Genomic DNA, 15,320 nt, shown 5'->3' on the forward strand with positions numbered 1-15,320 from the left:
GAAAATAAGAAGAACCCTGCTGGTTCAGGCAAAGGGTCCATCTAGTCTCGCATCCTGTTTCCAACTGTAACCAGACAGATACCTCTGAAAAGCCCACAAGCAAGAAGGCAGCAGTCATAGCTGTTGTTTGTTCCCAATACTTACCATTCAGAGGTGTATTCTCTCTGGAAAAAACACAGGAACATTTGCTGTAAGCTAGAAAGTCAAATAATTAAGGATAACAAAGTATATCATAGATCAGGCATGGGAATCTCTGGTCCATGGACCAAATGAAATCTGACAGGCATCCTAATTTGGCCGTAAAGCTGTTTCTTCCAACCAGTGCTCACCTGCCATCCTATGACAACAGGTATGGGACAGGTAAAGACATAGCTGCAAAGAAACAATTAACAAGTGGGTCTTCCATTCAGCACCTTTTAAATTTGGTGCCAAAAAGCTGAACTGATCTCTTCCAAAAGTATGGCTTCCAGTCAGCAGTGTTTGACACTGACTGCAAGCTGCATTGGGATGAGCTACACTCCCTGCCGAAAGCAGGGCTTGCAGTCGGTGCCAATAAACTGATTGGCACCGACTGCAAGCCCTGTTGGGATTGGTTGCTTTTGGGAGTTCCCATCAGGAGCACCCAAGTATAGCTGAGCCCTGCCAAAAATGGGACCTGCAGCTGTCTCTGATCAGCTAGCTGGTGCCTTATTGGGATCAGCTGCACTGGGGAGTTCTTGAATACAGCTGATTCCTGCCAAAAGCAGAGCCTTGCTTTCAGTAGGGATCTTCCTTTGCAGCCTAGCTTGAGTTCAAGCCAGGCCGCTCAGAAAAACTGTTCATTAACCGGTGCAGTTTGAAGCTGCACTTGCAAAAGAAGAAAGGAAAGAATCAGAAGGAAAGAAAGATTGTTTTTCTCCTTGAAGTTGGGTCACCTGGCATTATGGTGATGTAAGGTGATTGATGTGGCATCTGTCAAAGTGGCCCATGGGACAGGGGGCAGATCAGGATTTCACCTGCTGGCTGGATTATCTTCTCCATTCATCATAGACTTGTGTACAGTCAGTGGAAGTACTCTGTATGCAAAAATGTCTTTATTATAGTATTGTGTGAATAAGTCCCATTACTGATTATGAAGAGAGATTGCATTACAAATGTTTAAGTAAAAAAAAAACTCTCCAGTGCAGACACAAAGACTGGATTAGTTTATCACATTGATAGTCTGCATGAATTAATCCTTATGTCCTGCTTTTATTTAGAAATATGAGGCTTCATTTCCATATCAATGCTTAACTTTTCTAGCCATGACAATTATTCATGACATTAAAACCCTACTGTTTTTTCTTATGCATATTGGTGTATATAAAAAAGAGGGGTTTCTTTTCCTTTTCAGAGATAAACCTGTATATATCAGAAGTCAAAGAGGTAAACACAATTGAAAGTTTGAAGCAAGTTTTAAAATTGAGACTTTTGGTTGTGCTATTTAAACAGCTGTACTCTAGAGCAAGATTATTGAATTCAGTAAGTCTAACCTAGAATAAATGATTTGAGGATGGCAACCTTGAAATCAGTTATGCACAAATCTAATCAAATTGTAGCTTGTGGCAATTGAGTTTTTCATACACATTTGTTAGAATCCTAAAAAGATACATTTTTTGCTCTTACTGCTGATGCAATTCCCAGAGCAATTTAACAATCAATCCCTCTTCCGAGGGAACTCTGTGAGGGAAATAGGGGTCTCCTAACAACTCTCAGCACCCTTAGCAAACTACCATTCCCAGGATTCTTTGGAGGAAACCATGACTGGTTAAAGTGGTATAAGAGTGCTTTAAAAGTATAGTGTAGATGGGCTGTTGGAAGTTATTACTGGTAGTTTCCTATACCCCTTAAGAGGAAGCTGAGCAAAAACCCAGGCTAGGTTCATGGGAGTGAGCATGTGGGTGCAGAGCAGATCCCTGATTTACCCAAATGAGACTGTGTCTGCCTTGTACTGTGAGGCCTACTCCTACAGATTTTCCTGTACCCTGCTATCCTCTAGGTATGGCTTGCATGTGTGTACATCCAGGAGGGGTATGTTACATTATAACAGTTGCAGACTGAAGCTCATTGTTCAAAGGGTACAGTTCTCGCTATGGGTTGGATCCAGACTTAGTCATACTTAGAGTAGACTCACTGAAATGAATGGCACTTAAGTTAGTTATTACTTCAAAGGGTCTATTCCATGCATGTCTGGATCCAGCCCCCTGAGTTCAAGAAGAAACCAAGAGAAAATCCTATATCTGCCCATCAACTTCTGGGAAATAAGTTGCATGTTTATGAGACATGTGGGCATTCTCCATAACAGCTAAATGGAGCTTTCGCATTCTACTGATTAGCAGACACCGGGAACACAAGAACCAGGAATGGCTACCAGTATCATACACTTCGTGTGAGCTTCCCAAGGGCAGAATGCTGGACTACATTGCTTTTAGTCTAACTGAGCAAGACACCGCTTCTGAATGCAATCAAGTCCTCCCATATATCCTTGCAGGTGAATCTTAGTAAAATAGAAATGTATCTAAATTAATATCCATGAGGAGTGAGAAAAAGGATACAAAGAAAGTGAAGAATGTATAGTCTCAGTTCTGTTGGTACTGAACTGTTAATGCCTGAAATGGTTCAGTACACTAATACTGACTTGGTTCCTTTTCCTATCCTCAGACAACAGGCTTTCCGAGGTTGGACAACATGCAGAGTTGGCGAGAGAGCTATTAAAGAGCAGGAAGGAGAGAACTCTCACAAATAAGCGAGAGGAAAGCTGGTGGTGAGTCACTCTAGCATGAGTGCATTAAGGGAAATCCCCTCAGGGGTTGTTTCAGAAGCATCATCTCCAGGGAAAGAACCATGTCAGGCAAACCTATTTAGCTAAAATGCAGACAAAACCACTATTACAGTGGTTTATTATGCCTGCCTTTGGTATGCAGAGACCTTACCTCATTAGGATACGCATATTGAGTATCCACAAGAGAAGACAAACAAAAGGAACAAAACTCAAGGCAAATATCTTTATGGCTGAAATTCATTTGGTCAATTCTATGTGGCAGTATTCCCAGGGCTCCTTGGTCTGTACATTAGAAACTGCATATTGCATCCACTTAAAGGCCTTTTTTTATGTGCTGTTGTTCTTTTTATTACTTTCTTTCTGAAGCACTGTGGGCAAAACATTTGTTCTCATTGCTTCCACACTTATGAATTAACTGTTACATAATAAGGGCAAAAGAGTTCACTTTAGCAGCTTGGGCATTTATTAGGATTTAATTCAGTCACTGAGAGTAAGATATTGGTATGAGCATGGGGGTTAGGATGGATGATTCCTATGGGTCCCTTTTCCAGCCTCTGAGTCGGAATCCTGTGCCTTGGAATGAGGAACTCTCTGCTGGTCAAATGAGTCTTTTCTTAACCAAATAGATTGGCCAGGTAAGATAATGGGCAGGTCAGTTGCCTAGCAATGGTGAATGGGCCAGGGAGACCCTTTTGTCATTGAAACTCTTCAGGAGAGCCTCCTTCCCCCCCCCTCCTGAAGCCCAGCAGAGGCTCGTAGTTTTGAGTTGTGTCTAGAGAATTGCTGGGTACTGGAAGGCAGGGCAGAGAGAGAGACTAGCTCTCTGCACCATGGCCTTTGGGGTGCCTCCTGTAACCCAGATGGAAAAGCTGGATATTGGACTGCTGATGCCTTGAACCCCTCCATCCTTGAGCTCAGGTTGGAATGTGTGTAAATAAATAAACCATATTTCATAAAGACACCGCAGTCTCCTCTGACCTTCTTCCCAAAGGAAACCAAACCCTGGATGGGTGCAGGGACGCCCGAAATCTCACCGCTCAGAGATTGGGGGAGGTGTACAACAATATGCTTGTTAAAGATAATTATAATTCCAAAAGTGCCAGTTTGCAAGACTATCTGAAAAACATTTACTGCACCTCACTAAAGCTATGAATAACTTCCCTCAGTCTAAAGAGTATCTTTTATATAGTTTGGACTTGCACACAAAGTATAGTCTAGTGAAGTTACAACTGAAATTATAGACTTCAGTGCAAGGGTAGCCACTACAACTTCCATCAGCCCAGCCAACATGGCAAATGGTTAGGGATGATGAGAGTTGTAGTCCAAAACATCTGGAGAGCACCACATTGGTTATCCCTGTTCTAATGGAATAGGACTAGACTAGTAAAACCCTAGATCAGAGTATTTACACCATCTTTCCCCAAACTGGAACCTTCCAGATGTTTTTGGAATACAACTCCCATCAGCCCCTGCCAGCATAGCACAGCTGTGATGTAGTGAAATCAACTGGACAACTATTGATTTCAATGGCTCTGCTCCAAGCATGATTAAGTTTGGATCTAATCCATTGTATGATTTGCCAATGATCCTCCACCTTACCAAGTAAACAGGACTACCACAGGCTATAAATTAAAGAATTTCTATGTAGCTCAGGGAATTCATTTTCAGAAAATGTAAGCAGTGGTTCTTTAAAAGAAATCATTTTGCCCTTGCTGTTTTAGTGTTGACACCTGCAGTCATAGTTATTTGAGATTATCAATACTGAAGTAGTTAAGCTAAAGATTTATCTCATGGTGAATTAGCATCCTTAATATGGGAATAATATTCTGCCTAGCTGTAAAATGCCTGAATTAAAGCATGCCCTATGGGAGGCGATGCTTTATTATAAATGCATTAGTACCTGTTGCTTATAAATCAATAAGCATCTCTGCAAACTCTAGGATATTGGTAAGTTGCAAATCATTATATCATTTTAACTAATTGTGGTAAATATAATATATGGTCACTTTAGACATCATGGGAGATTGGTATTTTTTTACAAAAACACAGCAATGAGAGATAGGCATGAGAGTGTGATATTAATGGAGTGTTTTAGTATTAATGTAATCACAAGTCAGAAAATAAGGAAGTACATGCTTGAGCTGTGGCTACTGTAGCTGTGGCTGTTTCTGGACTGCGTCTGTGTTGGAATGTTTTTAAAACTTTTTTTAAAAAGATATTTTAAGGCCTTTTTTATGATGTTTTAGAGTGCTTTTAGTGTTTTTGTTTATCACCCTGGGTTCCTACTAGGAGGAAGGGTGGGATATAAATTTAATAAATGGAAATGGACTGCCTTCAAGTCGATTCCGACTTATGGCGACCCTATGAATAGGGTTTTCATGGTAAGCAATATTCAGAGGGGGTTTACCATTGCCTTCCTCTGAGGCTGAGAGGCAGTGACTGGCCCAAGGTCACCCAGTGAGCTTCATGGTTGTGTGGGGATTCAAACCTTGGTCTCCCAGGTTGTAGTCCAACACTCTGGCCACTACGCCACACTGGCTCTTAAATTTAATTAAATAAATACATGAAATAATAAATAGCTAGCATCTTATGATCAGAAATTCAAGGAACACAAACCCACTGTCATTCACCATGGCGACACAACACAATGCCTCTAGTAATTGCTGAGGCAAACATTAGTCATGATAGCAACACCCACTTTGCCAGCAAAAGTTCACACTACTGGTTTAAAAATATGGAATATTAAAGGAGTTATAAAAGGTTTAGATGACTGATTCAACTATGTGGTTCAGTTATCCAAGATTGGCAGGACAGTAGCTTTCTGTGTTGCTTTGGCTTCTCTGGTTATATCAGGAATGACTGTACCTGTGATTAAGCATTCCTGACACTGAAGAAAAAAACCAGCAGCAAATCATGGACTTAGCCATTCCATGCTTTGGACCTATCCTGGCAGTTTTGTCTCCCATTTTCCCCTCCAGTCTGATTTTATTCCACATGTTGCCATGTTTATTTATTTATTTATTTATTATTTCAATTTATATACTGCCCTTAGCAGAATAGCTCTCAGGGAGGTGAACAAACAAGGTAAAATACAATATATCATAGAAAAAATCACAAAAACATGTACAAACAAACAACAGAAAGCACAACAAAAATGAAATACAACATAAATTAAGAAGGATGCATATTAAAAGTAGAAAGATTAAGAAAATTAAAAGATTAAAATGCCTGGGAGCATAAAAAGGTCTTTACCTGGCGCCGAAAAGATAGAAGTGTAGGCGCCAGGCGTACCTCTTCGGGGAGGCTGTTCCACAACTCAGGGGCCACCACAGAAAAGGCCCTAGATCTAGTAACCACCCTCCGGGCTTCCCGATGAGTTGGTACCCGGAGGAGGGCCTTAGATTCTGAACGAAGTGAACGGGTAGGTTCATAGCGAGAGAGGCGTTCCACAAGGTATTGAGGTCCCATGCCGTGTAAGGCTTTATAGGTCAAAACCAGCACCTTGAATCTCGCCCGGAAGCAAATAGGGAGCCAGTGCAGATGCGCCAGAATAGGTGTTATATGCGAAGACCGACTGGTCCTCGTCAATAGTCTGGCAGCTGAGTTCTGCACCAGCTGAAGCTTCCGAACTGTCTTCAAGGGCAGCCCTACGTAGAGCGCATTACAGTAATCCAATCTTGAAGTTACCAGAGCATGAACAACGGAGGCGAGGTCGTCCCTGTCCAGATAGGGGCGTAGTTGGGCTACCAGACGAAGATGGTAAAATGCATTCCGTGCCACCGAGGCCACTTGGGCCTCGAGAGACAAGGAAGAATCGAAAAGAACCCCCAAACTACGTACCTGTTATTTCAGGGGGAGTGTAACCCCATCCAGAACAGGGTGAACATCCACCATCTGAGCAGGGAAGGCGTTCACCAGCAGTGTCTCGGTCTTGTCTGGATTGAGTCTCAGTTTATTAGCTTTCATCCAGTCCATTATCGCAGTCAGGCAACGGTTCAGCACATCAACAGACTCACCTGAAGAAGATGAAAAGGAGAAATAGAGCTGCGTGTCATCAGCATATTGATGGCAACGCACTCCAAAACTCCTGATGACCGCACCCAGCGGCTGCATGTAGATGTTGAAAAGAATGGGGGCAAGACCGACCCCTGAGGGACTCCACAATGGAGAGTCCATGGTGTCGAGTGATGTTTCCCAAGCACTACCTTCTGGTGACGGTCCGCGAAGTAGGAGCGGAACCACTGCCAAGCAGTGCCCCCGACACCCAACTCCGCGAGTCTCCCCAGAAGGATACCATGGTCGATGGTATCAAACGCCGCTGAGAAATCAAGGAGAATCAACAGAGTCACACTCCCTCTGTCCCTCTCCCGACAAAGGTCATCATACAGGGCGACCAAGGCTGTTTCGGTGCCAAAACCGGGCCTAAAACCGGATTGAAACGGATCTAGATAATCAGTTTCATCCAAGAGCGCCTGGAGCTGGCCGGCAACCACCCGTTCCAAAACCTTGCCCAACAAAGGGACATTCGCCACCTGTCTATAGTTGTTCAAGTTATTTGGGTCCAAGGAGGGTTTCTTTAAAAGAGGTCTCACTACTGCCTCCTTGAGGCTACCAGGGACTACTCCCTCCCTCAAGGAGGCATTAACCACTTCCTTGGCCCAACCAGTGGTCCCAGCCCTGCTAGCTGTCACTAGCCAAGATGGGCAAGGATCCAGAACAGACGTGGTTGCCCGAACCATTCCAAGCACCTTGTCCACTTCCTCAAGCTGCACCAACTGAAACTCATCCAATAAAGAAGGACAAGGCCGTGCTCCGGACACTTCAATAGATTCATCTGTCACAACATCAGAGTCAAGATCCCTGCGGATACATGCAATCTTATCTTGAAAGTGTCCAGCAATTTCGTTGCAGCAGGCTTCAGATGTTTCCATAGTATCGTGGGGGCCAGAGTGTAAAAGCCCACGCACGACTTTGAAAAGCTCCGCTGGGCGGCATAGGGATGATCTAATAGAGGCAGCAAAATAAAGCTTCTTTGCTGTCCTTACCGCTTTTGTATACAACTTATTGGTGGCACTTACCAAGGCATGATTGTATCCACTGGGAGTTTTCCTCCATCTGCACTCCAGTCTCCTCCTCTCATGTTTCATCGCTCTCAGCTCCGGGGTATACCACAGAGCTGTATGAGCTCTACAACGGAGGGGGCGCGCGGGAGTGATCATGTCAATAGCCCGGGTCATTTCCGTATTCCACAGTGCGACCAGGGCCTCGACAGGAGCACCAGTCCTATCAGCCGGAAAATCTCCCAGAGCCCTCTGAAAACCTGCGGGATCCATCCGGCTCCAGGAGCGGATCAACTTAATAGATCTTCCACCTTTGCAGAGAGAAAGAGCCGCTGTAAGTCTAAATCTCAGCAAGCGGTGATCTGTCTATGACAATGGGGTAGATGAAAAACACCCCACCACCAGATCACCATCTCCATGTCCAGTGGCGAAGATCAAATCAAGAGTATGTCCCGACACATGCGTTGGGCCGGTAGAAAATTGAGACAGCCCCATTGTTGTCATGGAGGCAATGAAGTCCTGAGCTGCGCCAGATAAGACAGCCTCGGCATGGACGTTGAAATCCCCCAGTACCAAAAGTCTAGGGGATCTCAACAGCACCTCCAAGACTATCTCTGTCAGCTCAGCTAAGGAAGCTGTTGGGCAGCAAGGTGGACGGTACACCAACAGTATTCCTAGTCTGTCTCCCTGGCCCAATACAAGGTGGAGACATTCCAGACCAGTCGCCGTCTGGACAGGGTGCTTGGTGAGAGGGAAAGAACTCCTATAGACCACAGCGAACCCCCCTCCCCGGCCCTCAGATCGACCACAGTGCTGAACCAAATACCCGGGTGGGCAAAGCTGGGAAAGAGCAACTCCTCCTTGATCAGCCACCCAGGTTTCGGTTATACATGCCAGGTCGGCACCCTCCTCCAGAATTAAATCATGGACAAGTGAGGTTTTATTATGTACCGACCTGGCATTCAAAAGCAGCACTTGGAGATCCGAGAGCTGGCTGACAGGACAACCAACAAACCTGTGGGTATGAGGAGAACCGGAACAAGGCACAGACACAATTTGTCTGGGACGAGTTCCCCTTACCTGGCCTGTTCTCCTCCTAACGCCATACCTCCCATTACCCGTCGCTACGTTAATTGGGGCCCCCGAAAGCCCCCCCACGAAGGATGGAATCTTTTCTCCCAGGCACATGTTAAAAATACACAAACTCACACAGACAAGCAATCATACAATCATTCACCCAACAGTAACATACACACACAGCCAACAAACAACGTTAAAATTAATTAGTCCTCTTCAAACAGCAATGGCAGTCTCGGGCCCCCCAGCCAAACACGAGCCGCCAGCGATGGCACCAGGACAGCAACACAGCCCCAAGCAGCGACAACAGCGCCCACACACGAGCAGAGAAGTGGTGAAGGCAGCAGAGCTGCAGTGGTAGTATCCTGGGCAGCGGCACGGTCCTCGGCGACGATGAAAACGCCCGCAACCAGCGGCGGCGATGGCGGCAACACGAGCCGCAGCGACGAAGTCCCCGGCAGCAACACGGTCCCAGCAGCGGAGAAAACGCCCTGCGCGCAAGCGGCGGCAATGGCGGCACAGGCCGCGGCGCAGAGTCCCCCGCAGCGGCACGCCCCACGGCAGCAGCGACAACGCCCGCATGCAAGTGGGCCAACAGCGGCAATGGCGGCGGCGCGGGCCACGGCGACAGAATCCCCGACAGCGGCACACCCCCCCAGCAGCAGCGACAACGCCCGCACGCAAGTGGGCAGGCGGCGGCAATGGCGGCGGCACAGGCCGCGGCAACGAAGTCCCCAGCAGCGGCACGCCCCCCGGCAGCAGCGACGACGCCCACATGCAAGCCGGACGACGACAACAACGACGGGCAACAACACAAGCAGGCAAGTGGGCAGGCAACAACAACGGTGGCGACGCAGCGCCGCCCGGCCGCAGGGCCCGAACCGGAGGCCGCAACAACGCACACACACACAACGGCGGCGGAGGCCGAACAATGAGCCCAAGCCGCGGAAGACAAAGCCACGGAAGAAGAAGCAAAGCACAGCCACGACAACAGCAAAGGCAGGTAGCAGATGGTAAATGGTAGATGGTAGATGGTAACTAGGAGCTAAACCTCTCTAATCCCAGTTAAAGATGTTAAAAACAAACGACAGGAGCAGGAGCTTCAAATGCAAGCTCCTCTGCCTAAGCCGCCATAATGTTAACTGTTAACTGTTAAATGTTGGCTTCCCCAAAGTTAGAATATACAGAATAATTACTACACCCATCTCACAGACCCATAATAAGAAGCTAAATTGTGCTGATGTCTTATTTAATCTTAACATTTTGCCCATTATACAATTATATGAAGATTTCGTACCATGATGTGACTTCTGCCAAAATTCTGTTTTGAAAGTGAACAAAATGAATTAGAAACTGGGAGGGGAGAAGCACAATGAATAGACTTGAATTTTTAGTGTTGCTATCATTGGCTTAGATCCAAAGAGCCCTCCACATACAAGGTTGTTGTCAATTTCCGCTGATTCTTCCTCCCTCCCTGTGCCACATCACATGCTCTAGTAGAGGGTCTCTGACCTGAGGGTGGGTGGACAAGGGGCTGCAAGATGAAGGGGACAGGAAGTCCCAGTTGTCTGAGCAGAACTCTACCAATGTTTCTTTGAATCCAAGCCATTATTTTGCCATGGTGTTCTTGCGCTATAAACTTCTATGGGTGACACTGATGCAGTTCAGTGCCATTCTGCTGAGTACTCCAGAATGGATCCTTATTGCCTTGTGGCACATATTTTATTTATTTATTTCATTTATGAATTGCTTCACATGAGGCATCCCAAAGCGATATAGGACATAATGAAAATATACCTATAAGTTACATGTATAAAAACAGTTAAAATAATTGGATATATAAAACCAATTTTCAAATAAACCAATGATATATAAAAGCAGTTTATAACAACAACAGAGCATACATAAAATCTATTAAATCCAATACAGATACATGTTTACGGTTCCCAGCATTGTGCTGCACTGTAGCATGACCAAGAAACAATCCAGGAGGATGATCTTCATGCTCATGCTACAGTGTGACACAGTGCTCAAAAATTGTGCATGTGTGTATATATAATCTATCTGTCTATATATTTCCAGAATACTAAAACCAGTGCCTAGCCAAATGATGAAATGGAACAATTCAAATAGGTGAGGGCTTGATTTTGGAGTCACTGTGGTTACTAAAGGAAGCAATGAGATCTACTCCCTATTCATGTAAGTGAACAGTTGCCATTCAGTTTTAGGAGGCAGGAATAAAGGACTACATATGAAGGACACTTATGGTAATAGCACACCCTGCCCTCCTACCTTGCCATTGGGTAGCCTGCAATGTATCCTGATGTGGAGAACATGCAGGAATGCTCTGTGCTGCACTGCATCCCACTGGGCTCCATGCAGTATCCAAGCTCACCCTGTGTATATTACCCTGTGGGACAGGCATTTTGCTAGTCTGGAATATTGGCATCTTGACAACCAGAGGTCCCTGCTTTAGAATAACTGCTGCTTTTAAATATATATATATATATAATAAACTGTACTATCCAGTCATGACAAACGTAAATTTTCAGCAAAAACATTGCCCTAACCCATAGAGATCTCTTTTCTTCCTTTTCTTTGAAGAAGTTGGAGGGCAAAGTAAAGATCAGCAGCACTTTTGACGGGAGAGCGTACAATGCTATTTTATGATCTGGAATATATGAAAGCCTTGTAAATGCTGTTAGATTCTAAAAGACCCCAAGACTCAGGAGCAGCTTTCATTTGCTTGGCTTTCTCAGCTATTCTTTACTTATTGCTTCATCGTGTACTGAGTGCTTGAACTTCAGGAGTCTGGCCTCTATGCTTGTTGAGGCAGGAAATACAAAAGTACACCTATTTCATAGACATTGACAATTTCCTCAGCTGTGAAACTGTAGATTCAATCTTTTCATTTTCTGGAGAACAGAATTAAAATCTGCTTTATGTAGCATTTTTTTCTGGTCTTATTTTGTATGCATTTGGGCTCTGCACAGAAATGTCACACTCCTAGTACCCCTCATTTCTCCTGCATACTTGGCCCTAATATATATAGGGAGAAAATATCTCTGTACCATGGACATATAGATACACCCACACTGAGTATAACATTTTGTGCATCTGACAAAGTAACTCTAGTCCAAGGACAGGAGACCTGTGGCCCGCCAGTATCAATGTTGTTCGACTACAGCTCCCATCATCTCTGACCATTGGCAATCGTTGCTATGGCTGAGAGGAGTTGGAGTCCAATAACATCTAGAGGACCACAGGTTCCTCATCCTTGCCCTAATCCAGCCTTTCCCAACCTTTGGATCCCCAGATGTTGTTGGACTACAACTCCCATCAGTCCCAGCCAGCATGGCCAATGGTGAGGAAGGATGGGAATTGTAGTCCAGCAACATTTGGGGGCCCAAAGGTTGGGAAAAGCTGCTCTGATCTATGACATTTTGTGTCACAATGAATTTAAAGGCTTGAGGACTAACAGAGCATCACAGTGGTTAGGCCAGTATAGTGTAGTGCTTAGAATGGCAGACTGGACTTGCAGACCTAGGTTCAAATTCACTTCTCAGCCATGCATCTCACTGGATGTTCTTGCGCCAGTTGCTATCTCATAGTCACTTATCTCACAGGGTTGTCATGAGGATAAAATGAAGGGGGGAGAACCAGAAATGCCATCTTAAGCTCCTTGAAGGAAAGTTGGATGTAGGTGTAATGACAAATATCACTGGACTTGCTTACTTAAAACTTTCTCAGGGGGGGCGGGCTGCTTGAGCTTAGTTCCAGACTTGTAAAACTTTAATGGAAGCTGATACAGTGCCACCAACATTATGACTGGATTTAGAACTCCTGGATAGGGGGAGGGAGATTCCCCCTTCCGACTATTCTACAAAAAATACTTGCAATTGGTGACCCATTTCTGAATCAAACTGCAAAGAGCCTTCTTGTCACTAGTAATAGGATTTCACATACATGGAATCAACATCTGTCACTGGAATTTAATGTAATTGTAATGATAAATTTTGTATCTTGAACTTCAGGGAAAAGATTTTAGTTTGATCTTTCATATACATCATCTTCCAAACTGCCTTGCATTCTTCAAAACACGAATGGGTTTCCATATACTTTCTGGCAAATTAAATTAAAGGTGAATTGGGGTGAGCACACTTTCCTTATTTAAATAATTAGTTGGAAACCAATAAAATATATATGAGAAGAGGGCAGAAGGGAACAGAAGATTACTGTATCTTAGCACTATAAGTGGTTCCCATTCAGATCCTGCTTTTACATCAAAACAGGAACAGGCATTTCAATCTCTGAGTGAAACAAGCAAGAGCTTTCTATGCATATTAGAGGGCAGAAGTTTGCAATGGAATATTGAAATTGCCTTATAAATTGTTGAAACCATTGCTCATAAATTAAAACTTTAAGACAGATCAAATTATCTCCCCCGTGCAATTTAACATGTATATTCTCAGTAAGTAGGTAAGCAGAAGATCTTGTATGTACAGATCTTTACCTGATTTTTCCTGAAAGGGAATTTTCTGAAGCAAAAATGGTTGAGTAGTCATTTTTGTTGTCCATAAGGATAGTCACAAGTGAGAGGGCAACTGCAAGCTTATAGGAAGGGTGGCTGAGGGGCTGTTGGATCTTGTGGATCTTTCTGTGGACAGAGAGGGAGGTCCACAGATGTGGAAGAAGGTCTGCAGCTGGTGGCATCCCCACTGTGGCAATGGAAGGATCCACCATCATTGCTCCTCTGCTATCAGTGTTCTGGCAGCAATACGGAATGAAAAGAAATGTGTCAGACCAGATCAGGGAAGGCCTTGATCCACAGGATCCAAAGTGCTTCCATTGCCCCAACAATGGAAAACAGCCACGGCAGCCTTGAAACTGGCATAGTTATTTCCCCCAATGGGAAAGAAAATCTATAAAGGATAACCAAGAACAAAACAAACAAAAACAGGAGAATGTAAAAAAATAATATCCATCTATACTTAGGGGGTTGGGAAGGTCACCATGCTCCAAAACAGTACAATCTTATTCAGTGGAGAACCCCTCCATCCTGGGCCAGGCCATGAAGGCCTATTCCTGGTGTTGGGCCAAAGAGAAAGAAAGGGTTGCTATTGGGGCAGACTGGGAAAACCCACCCTGCTGCCCAATGGCTTCCATGACTGATCAGGCTGGTGTTGGATGTGGCATTGGAGAACCCCAGGGCCTTGGTCCTGCGAGAGTTCAACATCCATGCCAAGACTGTGTGAAAAGGGAAGACCAAATATAAGAAAATAGACTTGTCAAGGTGGAAAAGGGCCCAAAACATGAACCACAGTTTTAGCCCAGGAAAAATGGGCAGGTCTTTGCAATGTTATCAGAAATGGGGTGATGTGACAATGCCATTTGACTAGATAAATAGCAGAGAAGGAATAGAGCATGAATTTAAAGTAAACATTCATATCTTTGAATTTTCTCTAAAAGCAAAGTGGCCTTCTCCATCTTATTGGTATTCAGAGGAGCCATGATTTATATCACACTTATCTGCAATGAAGGGTGGGATTTCCACAAAAATGAAATGAGCTACTTTGGGCTCAATTCCGGTTTGGCCAAAATTAGCTTATTGTAAATCCAGACTCATTCTGCACTCAAGAACTTGTTGTGAGTCTTACTTCTACTGGGGAATCCAATACAAATCTCCCCAGCTTTCTAGTAAGCACCTCCTGCTGTCCTTTTCTCTTCCTCCAAAACTCTTCCTGTGGGAAACATATATAGGATTGTCACATAAGCCAAAAAAATGAGAATGACCTGCATAAAATTTGCATATGCTAAGCTGTATGCATAGATGAAAATTTAGAAATAATAAAAAGGTAAAGGTGTCCCCGCACTTATAGTGCGAGTCGTTTCCAACTCTTAGGGTGACGACTTGCGACGTTTACTAGGCAGACCATATATATGGGGTGGGATTGCCAGTTCCTTCTCTGGCCTTTCTTTACCCCCCAGCATATGCCGGGTACTCATTTTACCGACCACGGATGGATGGAAGGCTGAGTGGACCTCGACCCCTTCTACGGGAGATTCGACTTCTTCCTTTCATTGGAATCAAACTCCAGCCGTGAACAGAGCTTCAGCTGTGTTACCGCCGTTTACCACTCTGCACCACAGAGGATCTTTTAGAAATAATAACTACCATTTAAATAGAAATATAATACATCTCACCATTGTGGGCAAGACTAACCAGGTGGCCTGTGGTCATTCTGCTGTCCAGATGCTAATTGTTGATGGGCAACTTCAAAGCTCCTACTTTTCCTTCCTGTGCTTCTGTATCTTTAAACTGGACTGGGCTAAATAACCCTTCAAATAGAGGGCGGCATCAAATAGAGCACTGTCCTCTGACA

At 44.5% G+C, this 15,320-nt stretch overlaps 1 long non-coding RNA gene across 2 annotated transcripts in view; it reads left to right on the forward strand.

Moving 5' to 3' along the window:
- Positions 1-769: 769 nt before the first annotated feature.
- The window catches only part of LOC133389975 (uncharacterized), a 31,553-nt gene continuing 17,002 nt past the window's right edge, over positions 770-15,320 (forward strand). Inside the window, exons 1-2 of one of the 2 annotated variants that reach the window (XR_009764248.1) lie at positions 770-935; positions 2,680-2,782. This is a non-coding gene — a long non-coding RNA (uncharacterized LOC133389975). Of the gene's footprint in view, positions 936-2,363; positions 2,510-2,679; positions 2,783-15,320 lie in introns of those variants that run through there. The other variant, XR_009764249.1, reaches the window with a different exon arrangement.

Source organism: Rhineura floridana, chromosome 8 (genome assembly GCF_030035675.1).
Source record: "Rhineura floridana isolate rRhiFlo1 chromosome 8, rRhiFlo1.hap2, whole genome shotgun sequence".
NCBI classification, from domain to species: domain Eukaryota; kingdom Metazoa; phylum Chordata; class Lepidosauria; order Squamata; family Rhineuridae; genus Rhineura; species Rhineura floridana.